The sequence below is a fragment of the Platalea leucorodia genome (assembly GCF_965183815.1).
Source record: "Platalea leucorodia genome assembly, chromosome: W".
NCBI lineage: Eukaryota > Metazoa > Chordata > Aves > Pelecaniformes > Threskiornithidae > Platalea > Platalea leucorodia.
Genome location: NC_138859.1, coordinates 18,143,082 through 18,162,267, shown reverse-complemented (window position 1 = coordinate 18,162,267; position 19,186 = coordinate 18,143,082).

Sequence of the window (19,186 nt, the reverse complement as noted above, 5' to 3'; positions counted from 1 at the left end):
TCCTTCACTCTTGGGGGAGGAGGCTCTTCTGCCTCTGCTGCCTCAGCTACTTCTGCTGTTCCTGCCCCCTCTGCCTCTTCCTCTCCTGCAGCCTGCAAGAAAATAGAGCAGTGACTCCACCCTGAAAGAACTAGACATCTCTTTCCTTCTTCAGAAGCAGTTCTTCTCAGACTGCTGGATTTCTGCTGCCTAGTGAAAGAGACTGTAATTGAAGATTCAATATTTAAGATGGAAATTAGGAGACTTCCAGCTATCAGAACAAGGAGATTCTGGAATGGTATCTAAACAGGAATATGGAAGACCAGGAACTGAAGTTACTTTAAAACAGAGCCTGACATGAGTCGGATAATACAGCATGACTGCCTTTGATAAAATGAACTGGACTCAGGGACCAGAAGACTGTGTTAGAGTCTCACTACTCTGTTTTCATTGCCTTGCTAGACAGTCAGCTTTACCTGAAACTAGTCTGAAATTGATTCCAGGGCCTGACACTGTGTGGATAAGAACAAACTTCTCACAGCATACTCCTTTCCTGATCAGCCAACTGCCTTTAAGTCAGGCCACTGCTTATTTTGGGTAGTTATGCCTGCTGCTTTTATCCCTCCACACTTTGTTTTCCACCAATTTCACTTTCAGGGATGGATATGCTGTCCAGGAAGACTCCAGACCCCAGCAAATTACACTCTATCTTGATATAATATCTGGATGAAGACAGACCTGGTGTGTAAGGACCTGGCATCCCCCTGCACAGCTTCTTCAAACCGAAAAACAGCAGGAGGACCCCAGCTGTTCAGTAGAATCTGCAAGATCTCACCTACAGCAGAGATATCTCAGGCATAAAAGAATCAATCACAGAAGCTTCTCAGCAAGTCCATTTTATAATAAAGTGAATTTCAAACCTAATATTAAAAATAAAATGGACAGCTCTCAGCTGACTATGGAAAATTACATGAGTATCTTCTGTGCTTTCTTCATCTTTAATCTCTGCCCGTTCAGATATTACTGCAGAAATCTCAACAGGAGCCTTTTCTGATGATAGAAAGGATAAGTGAATAAGCCCAGGATAATAGGATATATTATCCCATATTCTGCAAATCCTTCTGTCTTCTGAATCATTAATATACAGACGCATCCTTTCCTAATGCTATCTCATTAGACAATTGTGCTGGTTTTGGCTGAGATAGAGTTAATTTTCTTCACAGTAGCTAGTATGGGGCTATTTTTTGGATTTGTGATGAAAACAGTGTTGATAACACAGGGATGTTTTTGTTATTGCTGAGCAATGCTTACACAGAGTCAAGGCCTTTTCTGCTTCTCACACCACCCCACCAGTGAGTAGGCTGGGGGTGAACAAGAAGTTGGAAGGGGACACAGCTGGGACAGCTGACCCCGACTGGCCAAAGGGATATTCCACACCATATGACATCATGCTCAGCATATAAAGCTGGGGGAAGAAGAAGGAAGGGGGGGACGTTCGGAGTGATGGTGTTTGTCTTCCCAAGTAACCATTATGCGTGATGGAGCCCTGCTTTCCTGGAGATGGCTGAACACCTGCCTGCCAACGGGAAGTAGTGAATGAATTCCTTGCTTTGTTTTGCTTGTGCGTGCAGCTTTTGCTTTACCTATTAAACTGCCTTTATCTCAACCCATGAGTTTTCTCACTTTTATCCTTCCAATTCTCTTCCCCCCATCCCACTGTGGGAGGAGTGAGCAAGTGGCTCTTTTAGAGGCACTGACCCTCAGAATCCGTAAGTAACAACTATTCTCAGGAACTTATGCAGTGGTATCATTGTGCCTGACAGTTACCACTTTGAAAGGACACTCTTTCTGACACAACTCCTTTCACAAACAGCAGAAATATGAGAAAAATCACTAAGTAGTATGTCTTTCCCTGCTGAAAATTCAAACCTAGAACTGTTTACTAACAACAGAGCTTTTCAGCCTCTGATTAAGGTATGTTTGACTGAAAACCTAAGAATGGCAATACTAGCTCAGATCAAAGGTCCAACTAGCTCAATATCTTATATCTCACATTGTCCAGAAGAAGATGCCCTCATAAGACTGTAAAAATGGGTCAAGTATATGATAGCTTCCTGAATGCTCACCCAGCCTCCAAACATTTCTGCTTTAAGACTTTAGGTCATGGCTGAAACTTTCAAAGCAGGCTAAGGAGTTTAGACATGTATGTCCAACTATTTGTAGTGGAAGATGTTTAAAAGACACTAAATAGATCTGAAAATTTCAGTGTTAGTGTCCACCTGGCTTGAAAAGCATGCACTGTTTTCTACACTGTGGCAAACATCTGACTGATTGGGTTTTTTTCTGTTTTTGTTTCCCGAGAAGGATGCAAGCCAAAATAGGAGCTGTTCAATTCTATGGTGATGAAGCATGATCACTCCCTCATGTTGAGGTAGTGGTACCAGTGCCTAGCTGAAAATGTGGTTTCAGATAATAAGCCTACCTGCTGCAGTGCTTAATCTGATACTCTGCCGTCTGCCTTCATCTGAATCTTTGAGTATCATGTTTCCATTCAAAGACAAGCGAATGGCCATTTGATCCACATATAGCTTATTGGCTTGTATGCTCGTTCCTACAAAGAGGAAAAAACAACAAAATTGGCATGGAAAAAAATATATTTTAAACCAGAAATACTGTGTAGCCTAAATTGCTAAAGCTAAGAAGTTCCGTGCTGACGCGGAAGTCACGGACACAGCACACGATCAATATGATCAAGCAAAATGTCGGTTTATTACATACACAGCTTAGTTAATATAGTTTCTTGCCTTCCTAATCATGCATAAACTTATCGCTAATTGGTTAACTATGTTTGGCAATATGCTGTTCATGCGCTACTAGCGATATTCTGATTCGTTCATAACAATAGTTCACACGCACCGCCCACTTCTCCCATATCTTGTTTTCAACATTGCAAGCCAATAGTTTCTTCCTCTTAATCTGCTTGTTTCATGTCTTCCAAACCGCAGTCGACCTTCGCAGCATCCTTGAATTCCTCTTGCGTTAAATGCAGATTAAGTCCACATAGTCTGAGTCTGGGTTGCTCACTACATGTCCTTGGCTTTTCAGATATCCCACAAATCCCCCTTTTTGTTTTTGAGCAATCCAGACTCCATTCATCATACGCTCCATGGCTTTCATGCAATATTTAAAAACACATCTTAATATAAGTATAGTTAATAATAATAATCCCAATAATAATATAAACCCATGGATAATTAGATCTTTTCCCCAACCTGAAATGCCTAACCCAGCTAACCATGAATTAAAACCTAAAGAGCTAGTCTTTCTACAATTGTTGTATCTGCTGTCCAGAAATCTAAATCTGACTTACAATCCTTTGAATATTTTTCAATACTTCTTCAAGATCTGTGGGTTTGTTTTTTAATATTCAAAATCATTGACGTCGTTAGCTATATCTCTGCATGCATGCCTGATGGTGGAGGAGTTACAAACATACTCCCGCTCTTTACCGCCAATCGGAGTCCCCACTAAACATGTCATAAATGGGTTGCCTGCATTTGCTGCCGCTAAACAGATTGAATCTTGCCCTGTTTTATTAGCTAGAGTTACCCAAACATTTGTACATGGTTGTACTGAAATCCATGAGTGACCACTACCAATGATGGAGAGGAATGACGTGAGAAAACATATCATGGTAACTCCTGTTGTGGTCCCGACTCTTCTCTCCATGGTTTCACCCAGCGGCTAGGCACCCACCTCGGACCTTCGTCTGTCAAAACACAAACATATCCTCGACCTGTCATCTTAATTTCTGCAGGACCCTTCCATTCTCCAGTTTTTAAGTCACGATATCGTACTTTTACCGATACTGAATCGATCTTCTGTATTCCCGATTGAAATGACATATGGTGTATAACAATTGGAGGAGATTCACGGTCCCCTGTTAACCGTAAATAATTTAAAACGTAAATCGCTTTTGCAAGACGTTCAGCAGGGGCTATTTCTCCCCCCTTTTGTTTTTGCAACAGCGATTTTAACGTAGCATGTGCGCGTTCTACGATCGCCTGTCCTGTAGGAGAGTGTGGTATGCCTGTGATTCTGCGAATGCCCCACAAGTGGCAGAAATGTTTGAATGTCTTAGAGATATATGCAGGACCATTATCTGTTTTTATCTCTTGAGGAATCCCCAAAGCAGCGATGGCTGCACACAGATGTTTTACAACATGTTTGGCTGTTTCCCCTGTTTGAGCAGTGGCCCAGATTGCATGCGAATAAGTATCAATGCTAACGTGTACATATTTTTGCTGTCCAAACTCTGTGATGTGGGTGACATCCATTTGCCATAACTGTAGGGCTCCCAGACCTCGAGGGTTGACCCCAAGACCTAAACCGAATCCTGATTTTTGGCAGGCAGGACAGGATTGGACGATGCCTCGGGCATCTGATAGTTTTAAATCAAATTGTTTCGCCAATACTTTTGCAGATTGATGTAAAAATTCATGAGATAAACGGGCCTGCTCAAACAGGTTAATATTTTGATTTTTCCAGATGGTAGCAACCAACTTGTCGGCTATGTTGTTTCCAATCGACAAGCCTTGATCAAATTGATGGCTACGAATATGTGTCACAAAATAGTGTTTAGTGCGTTGATTCAATAAAAATAAAAGTTGCATTAATAACATATATAAGGTGTTATTCTTCAGTGATTTGATCATAGCGCGTTCTAGGCGCTGTACCGTTCCTACTACGTAGAGCGAATCTGAAATTACATTTAGAGGTTTGTCAGGCCAGCGTTGAAAGGCCCATAACACCGCTCTCAGCTCGAGGGTTTGTAAAGAGTCGGCGGTATGACCTGTAAGAAGTTGATGATTCCATTGATTATTGTCATACCAAGCAATAGCAGCTCGTTTCGATTTTCTACCAGCATCAGTAAATACTGTAAGCCCTTCAACTGGTACTTCTGATCTATAAGGGATGTCTTCAAAGTCCTGATTTTGTAAAAGCGGCAAAATTTTCGTGGAAGGATAGTTATTGGTTACAGTACCTGGATATTCGGCTAAAGCGATTTGAAACCTTTCTGATGTTGCTAAAAGCCAATCTAAATAATTCTGTGCTATAGGTACAAACAGGGTTTCAGGTTCTTGTCCTGTCAGATCACAAATCCTTCTTCTACCTTTGATGATCATATTAGCTAATAGTTCAATCCGTGTACAGACGGTATTTTTTGGCTGATAGGATAAAAATACCCACTCTAAAATGTTGATGCGTGGGCTATCTATTTGGATTATCAGTCCTATGAAGTGTTTTCGGTTGGGTGATGAGTTAACAATTAAAAATTGCAAAGGCAAATCACTAATTTTTCTTTGTACAACTGTTGTCAAAACCTTTTTTATATTGTGATCCAATGCCTGCTCTTGTTCCTTCGTCAGGCTTCGTTGTTCATCGGCTCTGGTTGAGGTTCCCAACAGAGGCATCAAGGGAGCTAGATCATCATTAGTTATTCCACTAACTGACCTTACCCACTGTAAATCTCCCATTAGTTTTTGAACATCTGAGAGCGTCTTAATGTCTGTTTTGAGTATGATCTTCTGTGGTCTGACTGTGCTCCCAGTAATTGTCCATCCTAAATATTGCCATAGATTTTGTCGTTGTACCTTTTCTGGAGCAATTTTAAGACCTTTCGGTTCTAAGGTTTCTATTAACCTTTGTAAAGTTCCTTCCACATCCATTTTTTCTCCAGCAATTAAGATATCATCCATATAGTGAAAAACTAGTAAAAATGGATGTTTCATTCGGAATGGTTGTAAGGCCCATGCTACAAAATTTTGACACAGAGTAGGTGAGTTTTTCATTCCTTGAGGTAGTACCACCCAATGGTATCTTTTTGCCGGTTCCTGTTTATTGATTGATGGTACTGTAAATGCAAATTTTTCTGCATCTTCAGGATGCAAAGGAATAGTAAAAAAACAATCCTTCAAATCAATGATGAGTAAGTCCCAATTTTCTGGGATCGTCACAGGGGAGGGTAATCCTGGCTGTAATGCCCCCATATTTTGCATTACAGCATTCACCGCTCGTAAATCATGCAACAATCGCCATTTTCCAGATTTTTTGGGGATGGTAAAAACGGGTGTGTTCCAAGGGCTTGTAGAAGGCACAATGTGACCTGCTTCTAGTTGTTCTTTAACTAAATTTTGTAAAATATGCAGCCTCTCCTGTTTCAGCGGCCACTGGTCTACCCACACTGGCGTTGTCGTAGTCCAGGTGAGTTTTAAGATGGGCTGCTCAACCATGGCCGCTCCTAAAAATGCTGGGTTACAAGTTTGGCTCCCATTTGGGATAATATATCCCGACCTATAAGAGCTACAGGCAAGTGCATTACATATGGCCTTGTGGTAACAGTGGCACCGTCTTCAAAATTGAATGCTATCAGTAATTTGCTAATCATCGTGCATTGTGCCCCCCCCGACTCCCACAACACTGGTAGCTGCAGGTACCAGTGGCCAATTACGAGGCCATTTTGTGATAGGGACAATAGTTACATCTGCCCCTGTGTCAATTAACATTGACAGTACTAAAGATTGTCCATTAGGATGTCTTAATGTTACCCTTTCTTCAGGTTTTCCCTTGGCAATATCTATTGCTAATAACACATTTGGTACTCCTGTGGATCCAAAACCTCCATGCCCACGTACAATTGAATGCGCTTTAGGGACACATGCATGAAATGGTATTAATTGAGCTATTTTAGACTGTGCTGGTATTGTAAGTGGTGGCGTTAAGGTATATACCATAATCTTTATGGTTCCACAGAAATCCGCATCGATGAGTCCTGGTACTATAAATATACCTTTTCGTGATATTGAAGAACGGCCTATGAGCAATGCACTCAACCCATGCCCTAGAGGTCCTTGTTGATCTGAATCAATTAATTTAACCTCAGACGTTGTTAAGGTTATGTCTACTGCTGTTGCCAGGTCCACTCCGGCGCTACCGGCTGTGGCGGCTGCGTAGCGGTCCAAGCACCCTGCACTTGTGTCTTCACGCGTGGGTGTGGCACGCTCCGCGCCGTGTTTCCCGATTTTTGACATTCTTGGGTGTCGTGATTATGTTTTTTACAATTCGTACACCATTTTTCTTTCCAACCCTCAGTATTAATTAGACTCCTACATTCTTTTTTAAAATGGCCTAGTTTTCCACAATTAAAGCACTTCTTGTCCTTTTTTCCCTCTTGCTTTTTTGATACCAACGGCTTCAGTGCTGCACCTACAGCTGCGGCCATAACCGTAGCCTTTTCTTGTTCTAACATTCGCTCAGCAGCCTCTAGCAACTGTCCTGTGCTGGATCCTCTTGGCAACACACTGAGTGCTCTTTTTGTTTTTTCATTAGCGTTATCAAAAGCAAGCATATCTAAGAACTTTACTTTCATTCCCTCATCCATATCTGGATGAGCCATAATTGCAGCGTGCAAACGATCAATAAACTTGCCGTACGATTCAGTGGGTCCCTGCCTTACAGCGGTAAAAGCAGGTCTAATTTTCTCATCATGCACGTTAATAAGAGCTTTATAAGCTAACTCCTGACTCAATTGCAATACCTCGGTAGCAAACTGCGCTTGCCAATCAGGTCGCGTAAAAGGCCCTGCGCCCATTAACATTTGAGCCTGGATTCCGAATAACGGATCGCCTTGTTGTCGAGGTATTGAAGCTGCCCTATCACAGGCAGTTTGCCAATGTTGGAAAAATTGTAGTTGTTGCGATGGTGGTAATAGCATCTGGACAATCATTCTAGAATCATAAGGAGTTAATAACTGTGCTGAAAAAATGTGCTGTAATATAGATTGAGTATATGGTGATTTTAAACCATATTGAGTAACAGCGCTTTTCGCTTCTTTCAGTATTTTCCAGTCCAGTGCTTCCCATACACCTCTCCCGTTATTATCAACTACAACAGGAAAAGCCATGGGTAAAACCTGTCCCTCTACCATGGCATCTCGGATAACACCTTTCCATCGCATTGACGGATCCCCAACTCCTCCCACCAACATCCCTTGCCCGAATACACCCCCCCCCCCGATGGTTGTTGTGGTGGCAAAGACGGAAAAGCACCAGTTTCCACCGGTGTCCTAGTTGGAGCAAAAACGTTGGGTGCTGACCGTCCTGGGTATAATGCGGACAGTGACGCTGGTGGGTTTTCTGGCGGGGCCGCCAATCGCGCTTCTAAAGTCTCTAGTCTTTTTATCAATTCCTGTAATTCAGCTTTCTCCGCTAGAACACCATTGTTTTCCTCCTCCTCTTCGCCACCTGGTGGCAAAGGAGGGTAAAGTGAGGTGGTCACCACCGGTGAGCGAGGTCGATTTGGTGGATCAGCCTCATCGTAACTCGGAGGGCGGTCCGACTGTGGTACATCGGGAGATGGTGGAGTAGCCTCCGCAGCGGTTTTTTCTGGTGACTGCACTTCGGTGGTGGTGGGAGCTGCAGTTGCAGTCCCTGCTAGGATCCGGACCCCTCCTGCAACGCGGGCTGGGGTCGCTGCAGGGATTGTCGGACCCGAAAACAACATATTGGTTGCAGAGGTGGGCCCGCCCCCTGGAGTCAAAGCCGCGAATGCCGATGCAGCGACTTGCCGCTCCTCCCCCATGCTTTTTAAAGTTTCATGAATCAGTCTCCACACAGTGGGGAATTTGCTCGTCTCTTTGGATCCTTTACTTATTTCTTCCCACAGTTCTGCCCCTATTTTCTCCCATGTCATAGCATCAAAGGCAACTCCAACCGTGGGGATCAAATCCTTTCCTTTTGCCCAGAGCAATAATGCTTTCAGAGTAGACGAGTCACAACTTATACCTCTCGTTGAGAGGATATGTTGGAGGAGCTTAACCACCACTGACTCTTCTTTTGTCATGGTAGCCCCCATCTCCTCCCCGGCCGCTCACCTGATCAGGGTGAGATTCCACCTTTCGCGCTAGCGTTTCCCGAGTGCCGGGGCAGCACTCACCTTCGGCCGGCTTCCGCCCCCTGCGTTCTCGGTTTCGTCAGAAAATCCAACTCCGATCTGAGGGTCCCTGTTCGGGCGCTGCCTGCTGACGCGGAAGTCACGGACACAGCACACGATCAATATGATCAAGCAAAATGTCGGTTTATTACATACACAGCTTAGTTAATATAGTTTCTTGCCTTCCTAATCATGCATAAACTTATCGCTAATTGGTTAACTATGTTTGGCAATATGCTGTTCATGCGCTACTAGCAATATTCTGATTCGTTCATAACAATAGTTCACACGCACCGCCCGCTTCTCCCATATCTTGTTTTCAACATTGCAAGCCAATAGTTTCTTCCTCTTAATCTGCTTGTTTCATGTCTTCCAAACCGCAGTCGACCTTCGCAGCATCCTTGAATTCCTCTTGCGTTAAATGCAGATTAAGTCCACATAGTCTGAGTCTGGGTTGCTCACTACATGTCCTTGGCTTTTCAGATATCCCACAGTTCCGTACTGATAAATATATGTTTGTTATTGACATATTTACACTGAATTTCTTCCAGCAGCTATTTATATCTCAGTACACTGAGAGCCATAAATTAAAAATACAAGGAAAAGAAGCAAGAACATGAAACCTCTAGTTCTCCACCGCTACCACACCAAGTGAGTTTAAATATAGTTCTAGTGGGTCTCTACTATACAGCACTCCCTAAGAGACTCTGATGTCCTGTTGTGCTGAGATCCCTGAATGAGTTGTTGTACCTACACAAGAGCAGCACGATACAGAGAGAGCTGTGTATGGAGACAGTACAGGCTCTTAGCACTGTGCCCAGGCTTATAAGCACTGCACTAATTCAGCTCTTTGAAGCTAGCTTGATTGGCACTTGCTTGTGGACCACTGTACAATGCAGGCACGCACCTAGGCTCAAACTGTGTATTAAGATTTTGAGCTGCACCTAAAAGCAATCAGAAGCCACTGCAGACCACAGATGCTTCAACAGTTTCTTCTTAAAAATACGACTGCTTTCTGTACCGATCGCAGCATAGCATCGAGCCCACTTCAGTCACTGTGGAGGATTTGAAGATATGGATCATTCACCACCTGTTTCTATTCCATAAATATGGAAAACATCAAGTAGAAGAGAAAGTGACCTTATTTGCTTCCACAAAACTGATTTCCTTCCTCTGGTGATCTCCTGTAATGGTTGGTCAAACTAGTTACAGTAGCACAGAGATGAGACAGGCTCAGGAATATTTTACCTAGTTGTCTGTTCTCTGCCTAAGGTTGGGGATAATTCAGTGCTAGAGCTGTAAGAGCTGTCCCTGTGTCCTTTCTTTCAGGGGGTGTAACCCTTTCCAAGGGAGGGGTAGGAGGCAAAGCCATTCTTCCACACTCCCCCTGTGGCAGCCTGTGTCGCTAGCTGTACATGCTAGCCGGAGGAGGCTGCTCCAGGGTAATGCAGCATATGCTCTGCACACGGAAATGTGAAGGTGTAACTCTTGGATGTTTCCTGGCAGTCTTTGATGCACCCTCCCCTGCTCACTCCTACTCATCATGAATAGAGCTTTTGTCACTGGTTTCACAAAGCACATTTCTGAGCACGCTTATAATTCAAACAACTGAATCTTGATGTGAGGATACTGAGGTATAACTGTCTTAAATACTGAATAAAGCATTGCCTTTTGTCCTCTAACCACCACAGAATGGAAAAAGTTATCACCTGAGATTAGCTGCAATAATTATGTTCGCTGCCAGAACTAGTTGAGTAATTGTTATCTCCTACTTCTGAATAAATATGTCAATGCTTTTAGACTTTTACCCCCTGCAAAAAACCTTTAGGAACCATTGGCAGTAAGTACGTAACAAGATGAAGTCACATCATTAAAAGGAAATTTATCTGGTTATAAATCAAAGGAAAACACAAAAACAGTTAATTGCAAAAAATCTCACCATGGTTTTATAAGTCATGCTGCACTTACTTTAAAGCTGTAACTGACGATATTCTGGGGAGCATGGGGATTATTAGCTGTCGAGATGTGTGTAAATTCCTCTTTTAATTCCTTTGGAATGGAAAAAAAATAGTATTGTAAATAAAACTCCACTGTTAATACAATGTGCAGCATACAAAAATCACCAGGTTCTTTACACTCAGTTCTGTGATGTTCAGTTTGCTGCAGATACCTCACGTGCAGCTGATGCCTCCACAAGAACAATGCTTGAAGCCAAGCTAGCTCAGAGTGGAATCCAGAACACAGTCATCCCGCTTCCTACCATAGTATTTCAATGGGCTTTCTTGAATTCTTTATCTGTCATGTTAATTCTTATCTAAGTTGTGGTAGCACTTGAAAAAATTCTACAGGGCAAGAAAGACAACCTGTGTCTTGAAGCGTACACTGTCCAAAAATAGAGTAAACACTAAGCTCTGTAGCAGTGCTTGCAGGATTGACCACTGCAAACAAAACACAGTACTAGTGTTAATTGTTTTCACTGCCTGAGAGGGGGAAGTATGTATAGCTTACCTTTGAGAGCTATTTGGAGGACAGGGAGCAATGCTAGAGTTTTACATGGCAGCGAGAAGAGAGAGACAACTGCAGTTGGAAGGGTGACCAACTACAGTCCCACTGAACCAAGCTGAGAAGGAATGGCCATAAAACTGTAGGACACCTCCCTGTCCTGTGTATCAGACTCCCGATGGCCCCTGAAAAGATCAGGGTTGGCTCTGGGGCCCTCCTTATCTGAGGGAAGCCCCGGCTCCATTCCCCTCTTGGATCAACTCCTTACAGTTACGTTGCCTTAAGCCCAGAGCTGTGCTTCAAAGCACATTCTCCCTGTTTTCCTGCTGACAGTCAGTTTAGTTTATACTGCAGATGCTGTACATTACCAAGTAGGAGCTTATGAGGAGCGGCTGAGGAAGCTGGGGTTGTTTAGCCTGGAGAAGAGGAGGCTGAGGGGAGACCTTATCACTCTCTACAACTCCCTGAAAGGAGGTTGTAGCGAGGTGGGGGTTGGTCTCTTCTCCCTAGTAACAAGCGATAGGACGAGAGGAAACGGCCTCAAGCTGCGCCAGGGGAAGTTTAGGTTGGATATTAGAAAAAACTTCTTCACCGAAAGGGTAGTCAGGCATTGGAACAGGCTGCCCAGGGAAGTGGTTGAGTCTCCATCCCTGGAGGTATTTAAAAGATGGGTAGACGTGGTGCACGAGGACATGGTTTAGTGGTGGACTTGGCAGTGATAGGTTAACAGTTGGACTTGATCCTCTTAAGGGTCTTTTCCAACCTTAAGGATTCTATGATTCTATGATTCTAAGTACTGGAGTTTTACTCTCACAGAATTTCCTCTAAAACAAACAGGTAAGAGGTAAGCTTCGGCTTATGGAGTTTTGTACACATCTCATGACAACTACAGGCACTGTTTTACTCACAGCTTCAGTCAACTCTAGTTGATGTGGGGGTTTGATTAGAGTCTTTGCTGCTGCCCATTCATCTACCCCCTCTCCTGCTTCAGTGGGATGTCTTCATCCTAGCACAGGAACAAGCCCATTAGTGCACCAAGACTGTGATTGTTTTGCTTCCTCCCAAAGCAGCACTTCTCCAGGCATGGAGCAAGGAGGACAAAACAGCATTTCCCCATCCATCTGTGCTTTGAGCAGAGCAGATAACCCCAACTGTGTTCAGTTTTGGGCTCCTCACTACAGGAAGGATATTGAGGTGCTGGAGCATGTCCAAAGAAGAGCAACGAAGCTGGTGAATGGTCTAGAGACCAAGTCTTATGAAGAGCATCTGAGGGAACTGGGGTTGTTTAGTGTGGAGAAGAGGAGGCTGAGGGGAGACCTTATCACTCTCTACAACTACCTGAAAGGAGGTTGTAGCGAGGTGGGGGTCGGTCTCTTCTCCCAAGTAACAAGCGATAGGACAAGAGGAAATGGCCTCAAGCTGCGCCAGGGGAGGTTTAGGTTGGATATTAGGAAAAACTTCTTCCCCGAAAGGGTAGTCAGGCATTGGAACAGGCTGCCCAGGGAAGTGGTTGAGTCCCCATCCCTGGAGGTATTTAAAAGAAATGTAGATGTGGTGCTTAGGGACATGGTTTAGTGGTGGACTTGGCAGTGTTAGTTAACGGTTGTACTCGATGAACTTAAGGGTGTTTTCCAACCTAAACGATTCTGTGATTCTATGAACACCTTAACGAGTATGAGTCTCTACAGAGATTCCTAGACTCCTCTCATGATTCCCCTTCATTATGAAAATTAAATATTCACTTCTACCATCTGCTTCCTATGTATTAAACAATTAAGCAGCCATAATGACTTTGACCCAGCATCCCCAAGTCTTGTTTCTAAAGCCCCATTGCTTGTTAAGACTTGACAATAAGAATTCAGAAAAGAAATATTTTCAGAGGAGAACAAACTGTAGCAGAGATGTGAGGCTGCGACTTTCAGTGTTGTTTCCCTTTGTACAAACTAAGCCATGTAAAATTGCTGTTACTAACAAGGCATCAGGGATTATTTTTATTCCAGAAGATACATATTAAAGGCGATGAAAAATGAGCAGACTGATACATTTCTATGCTTAGAAAATGTGCCTCACTTTGAAATACAAATAGTATTTCAAGCACAGGCTTGACACTGGAGACCCCACAGCTGTAACATCTCACTACTGGTCAGTTAGAGAAATGCAGATATGCAGAACTGCAGACTGGGGAGCTGGACAAAGCTGGTTTTAGGGGTATCAAAGAAAACAAAAAAAAAAGTATCTATCTAACACACTTAAAAAGCATCATATATAGTAATTTTGGATGTAATGTGGAACACCAGACCAATGAAGAAAGAGAAAGGTGTGAAAGCATGTTAGCTAACATATAAAGAAACTCCAAGTGGGTCCTAGAGTTTAGAAGAAACCATCAACATGGATATCCTGTCCTTCCCAGCGAAGGACCCCAGATGCTGACAACTCGCCATAACATCCCCAACACTACCACTAATGACAGCAAAATGAAACCATCAACCTTGGGACCCAGAGAAGCAGAAGGATGAGCACAACACCAGAAAAGGGGTATAAACTAAGCAGCTTGCATGCAACAATTTTAACTGCATTATTATTAATAGTATTATTATTGATTTTGGTTTTTTTGCACATAAGTATTCTTTATTTTCTCTAATAATTAGATCTGGACTGATGATAATGCTTAGACTAAGATTTCAGTCATACTAACAATAAATTCTTAGTTTTATATACATGAGGTGTGCTTCCTCTTTGCCCATAAACAAGATTTTGAGCATAACAGAGTTTACAGACTATTTCAACAAAGAATCAGGCTCTGAAAGCCTTAAGTTTTATCCCATGCATGTTTTTACTCTTTATCAAAGGGTAGCTGAGTACCACATCCAGTTGTGTATGACTGGGAGAGAGTGTTCAAGGGAGGGGTCTCATTGCATCAGTTGGTGGGATTTACCCCCCGCTCCATTTGTCTCACGCCTACCTTACAGACAGACCCAGCTCCCTGACTGTCTACATGGAGCACGTGACAACTTGCTCCAGGGCTCCCTGGGACCTAAGCAAAGTAGTTCCCTATGGCAGGGAGCAAGGACACAACTGACAGGACAGTTACAGAATCATAGAATCATTTAGGTTGGAAAAGACCCTTAAGATGTCACCATAAGACAATCAGACTACAAGGCTGAGCAATAACAGAATGCTCCTGCTAAGTTTACTGTATTTTCCTGAGCAGAGACATTATCATTCCCGCTTCCTCTGGAGCACAGCACAGAGGTTAACACGTAATCTGAAAAAAAGAGAAGAACAAAGCTGCTTGTAGGATTCTAAGGGGAAGAGGGAGAGTCATTATAAGAGCTAGGCTTGACATTTCTCTAAAACTGTTTAATAACTTCCTGCTAGCTTTTTATTCTTGTTTTGAATATTAGCAGTCTCCATAATAAACTGCCGTTCAGCAGAACAAGCAGAGAAGCATGGCATGGAAACAAAGCCAAAGGAAGCAAAGTGACTTCTAGCCTGCCCTGCAGCAGACATCCATTTACACACACTAGGGAGGCCAATTTAAGAGCTATTTGCCAACACATTTTATAATCTGTTTTCTGAGAGACACTACACTGAGTGTTTATTTTATATTTCATGGATGGTTTAATGCATGTTTAAGAGCCAACGAGCACCTTAAAAGCCTTTGCTGGCAAAAAAGTAAATTGTGGTTAATTGTAGACTGCATCTGGGGAGGAGATCTCTCTGTTTCTCTTTGACAACTTGCTGAACGGCAAAGAAGCTGCTTACATGTCAGTGGGTGCATGTTAAGTGTAACGATAAATGCCTCCCTGTCCAAATTCAGATTCTTTCTTAAAACTGCATAAGTTACCTGTTGCTGACAGTGGAGTTGACCCTAAGTGATAAGTCCAGCCAGTCTGGTTTTATGCACTGTAAATGCAAAGAAGTGTATGCAATGTCAGTTAAGAAACCATAGCCAAATCTTGCTTCTCCTTGGGGTGGGTTCAGCCGCACAGGTACACAGCAGCACAGGGTGCTCTCCACTGCTCAGACAAGGCTTTTCCTTGAGCCACAAAGCAAAGGCATGGAAGTCTGGAACCAACACCTCCAACAGCATACCTGATAATCATGTTTAAAATAACTGCTTTTATAAATCTCAAAATTGTTGACCATTTCCTCTCACCACCCAGGACCATGCATGGGACTGACACAGGGCTAATGGAGTGCTGTTCCCTGCCCTATCAACAACTTCCTGCATGTTCTTGTACATGCCACACAGGTCAGTGTTTTTAAAGAATACTACACTTCTGGGTGTCCTGCTTGTCATACTCAAGACCTCATTTTCAGGAGAGCTGAGAATCTAATTCTTCTGTTCCCTTCAGTCTGATTTAGGGATGTTGGCTTATGCCTTTACATAATTCTGCATCTACCCAAAATGCTGTGGGGCTCAACTGTGCATAACACATTTCAGACCTGAAAGGAAGTATGTTATTGAAGTACAGAGCATACATAAGTATTATTATTTACAAAGCTGCATTGGGAACACAAAGATCCAGGCACATCCAATTATTTTAACAGACTTAACACTGAAACGCATTTCTTATTAATGTACACAAACATACAAGAGCCTAAAGATGCTAATTAATGATTCATCCAGAAGGCCACTACCTTTATCTCTGATGGCCAACCAGCTTTTGACATATTTTCACCCAAGAATATGGGAGATTCCATTCAAAGAAAAAGAAAAAGACATCAGGTGGCTGGAGATTGAACTGGAGGCTGAAGTCACCCGGATGAAGAAACAGAGAGTTAAATAAAGCAAGAAACTGATGTCAGAGGAGAAGGCAGATACAAGACAGGCACAGAAGAAGGGCAGGCAACCACCACCTGTAAGGGAAAAGAAGAAGAAAAAAAGAAGAATTGATCACAAAGCACTTGAAGAACAGACAGCCATGAAAGCAAAGGAGGGGCTGGAAGTGACACACGGTAAAAGGGAAGGACTTGATAGTGTTCACGTAACTATCTTGGCTTTGAGAACAATCTCAGGAAGAAAATTTTCAAAGGGAAAGCAGTCAGCAATGAAAATATGAGGAAGCAGAACAGAACAAAGCAATACATAGGAAACAGAGGAATGAAAAGCGCAGGGACAGGTGAAAAGAGCATAGTGCTAGAGGAGAATTTGCAATGAAAGGGACAAGGACGGAAAGCCTATGGAAATTATGCTCAGCAGTAAAAACAGCCTCACTGGCAAGTAGCAGGCTTGTTTCCTGCCTCACTATGAACACTGGCAGAGAGGAGGAATATATATGACAGAAGTGCAGGAGCTTACTCACTTATTTTCAAAGGAGATTTTCTTGTCAAGAACTGTGATCTAGACCTTGACTCACCAATTAATTTTACAGTGGTCATCAGGGCTCGGTAAATACTAATCATCAGGCCCCGATCAGGTGGTGAGTAGTGCAAAAGCACAGCCATCCACTCCCTGGACTCTGAAAGCCACTGAGATGTGGGCTATATTTTGAGTCAGGGAAAATGAGGCAAAAGCCTCTGGACTCCAGAGCCAGCTAGTCATCCACACAATTCCTCCACTGCAAGAATATTCTAGTAGATAAAAGGACATGAAACAGCAATCAGATTTAACAAGCTCAAGGCAAATATAGGAAAGGCAATACAGGACAAGTTAAAATTATTTTCTTTTAAGTTATTGTAATGAAAGTTATGTGAAAAGCCAAAAATCCAAAGAGTTTAAACAGTTTATGATGCTTCAAGAGCTTTAAAATAAATTTAATGCCTTTACAGCACATTAATTAAGTTTTTCAAATAATATGTGAATCAAAGCCTCTCTGTTTCAGAATATTTGAGATAACGGCTACTGAAAATGATTGAAAATATTTATGTGGAAATTCTAAGAAAAAAAGAAACTGAAATTCAGTGCAAACATTTAATCACAGGTTTAGTTTATATCATTATTATTATTAACGGGTTTTACAATTTTAGCATAAACATCTTCATTATCTAGGACTGGATGTGGTCTTTGGTTCTGAAATCGTGCCCTTTGCAAACTTTATAAAGCCTTTTGCAACTTGATAATTACTAGTACTTCTTAGTAGAAGCATTAGGAATGTCACAGTGATCCTCTCTCTTATTCTTGCCTACTCTAAAGTCCACAAGCCCTTCTACCACATGTGCAGAAATACCCAGATGGCTCCCAGAGACATCAGGCCCATGCAGAACCATTTCAGTACTTCTGGTTTTTGGGCTCCAACCCTTGGTTGCAGGAGCAGGGAGATCTGATCTGGTTCTGCAGTGTCAGCTCACACTTAGCGGGGTTTATTAGCTCAGGCTTCAGAAGTCACATAGGTCTGTATAGAGTCTATACAGCCCTAGTATGGATAAACCAGAGTCTAGATGAATCACCCTTGGGTAATTAGATGGGAACCAGATGATCAGCAAGGGTTGCTGTTCCCTCGTTGTTGAAAAAGCTCCTGCTGTCTGGACCCCCTCAGAGACCACTGGGATTGTCCAGGGATCTCAGCTATCACCTCACAGCTCTGAACCATCACATCGGTCCCTCTTTTTTTCCTTCTGCTTTCCTTGGTCAGTTATGGCTTTCTGGCATGTGTTCTGGACTGAGAAAGCAGGCTGCTTGTTCTCAGTCACTTCTGGGCCACCTATGCTAACCCTCTTTCCCCCACCCCAAAGATCAAATACATTGGGATTGACCTAAACCTGTTATGAAGAAGGTTTTATCTGCCAGGTCAGCTTCTGCTTTTAAATCAAACACTTTGGTACTCCAGTAGCAGATGAGATCCAGGAATGAATCTGACTGAGACCTTCATCCTGTGAGAGGATGCATGCAGACATGCCCATGCAGAGCCTGAAGGCAGACAGTGAGGTCTCACAGACACACATCCACCCACGCTGCTGCTCCCAGAGTAAGATTAGGGCCACGAAGGTTAGAAGATGATGTCACTTCATTGTCAGAACTGAGAGAAGACCAAATAGTAAAACAAAAGGAAAGTAATAAAAGTTACAGCTAAGTATAATTGAAAGCATTTTTTAACACTTTTTAAAAACGGGGATTTCAACCTGTCAATTCAGCATCCCTTAAAAATTCTCTGACAGACTGGGGACATCTCAAGTGCATTAAAACCTGTCCTGGAAGGGAAGTGTCACATGCTGTAACAGTGACAAAATGGCATGACATAATGATGTCCGAAGACCTCTGTAGTCTCACAGGGATGCAACAGTACAGTGACACAGTGTGGAGTGCTGTGGCTTTGGGATGTGCTGGTTTTCCTGAGTAGGGTGGCAATGCATAGAAGTGCCACGGAACATGCAGGGTGTCACGGGCAAGGTGATGACATACCTCAGTGCAGGGACAGAGCAATGCAACATGATGTAACCACACACCAAGCAGTGCCAAGGAGGGGCTGTGCTGAGCCCCTGTGTCCCACCGAGCCCTGCGGGGTTACAACTCTGCAGGGCACCCCGGAGGGAAATGAGCTGGGCTATGCATGGTGATGTAACTTGTGGTGGTGCTGGGAATGATGATGTCATTGTGGGCCTGGTGTTACACCAGTGACACTGCAGCACCCACTCAGAGCAGAAGCTGAAGGCAGCAGAACCAGAGCAGGGCCGCAGAGCGACGCTCCCTCGTATGAACCGCTATCCCCCCGCAGCACGAAGCACTGCAGTGACGCCATTCGGGGGTGACGTCACGGCGCCGGTGGTGACG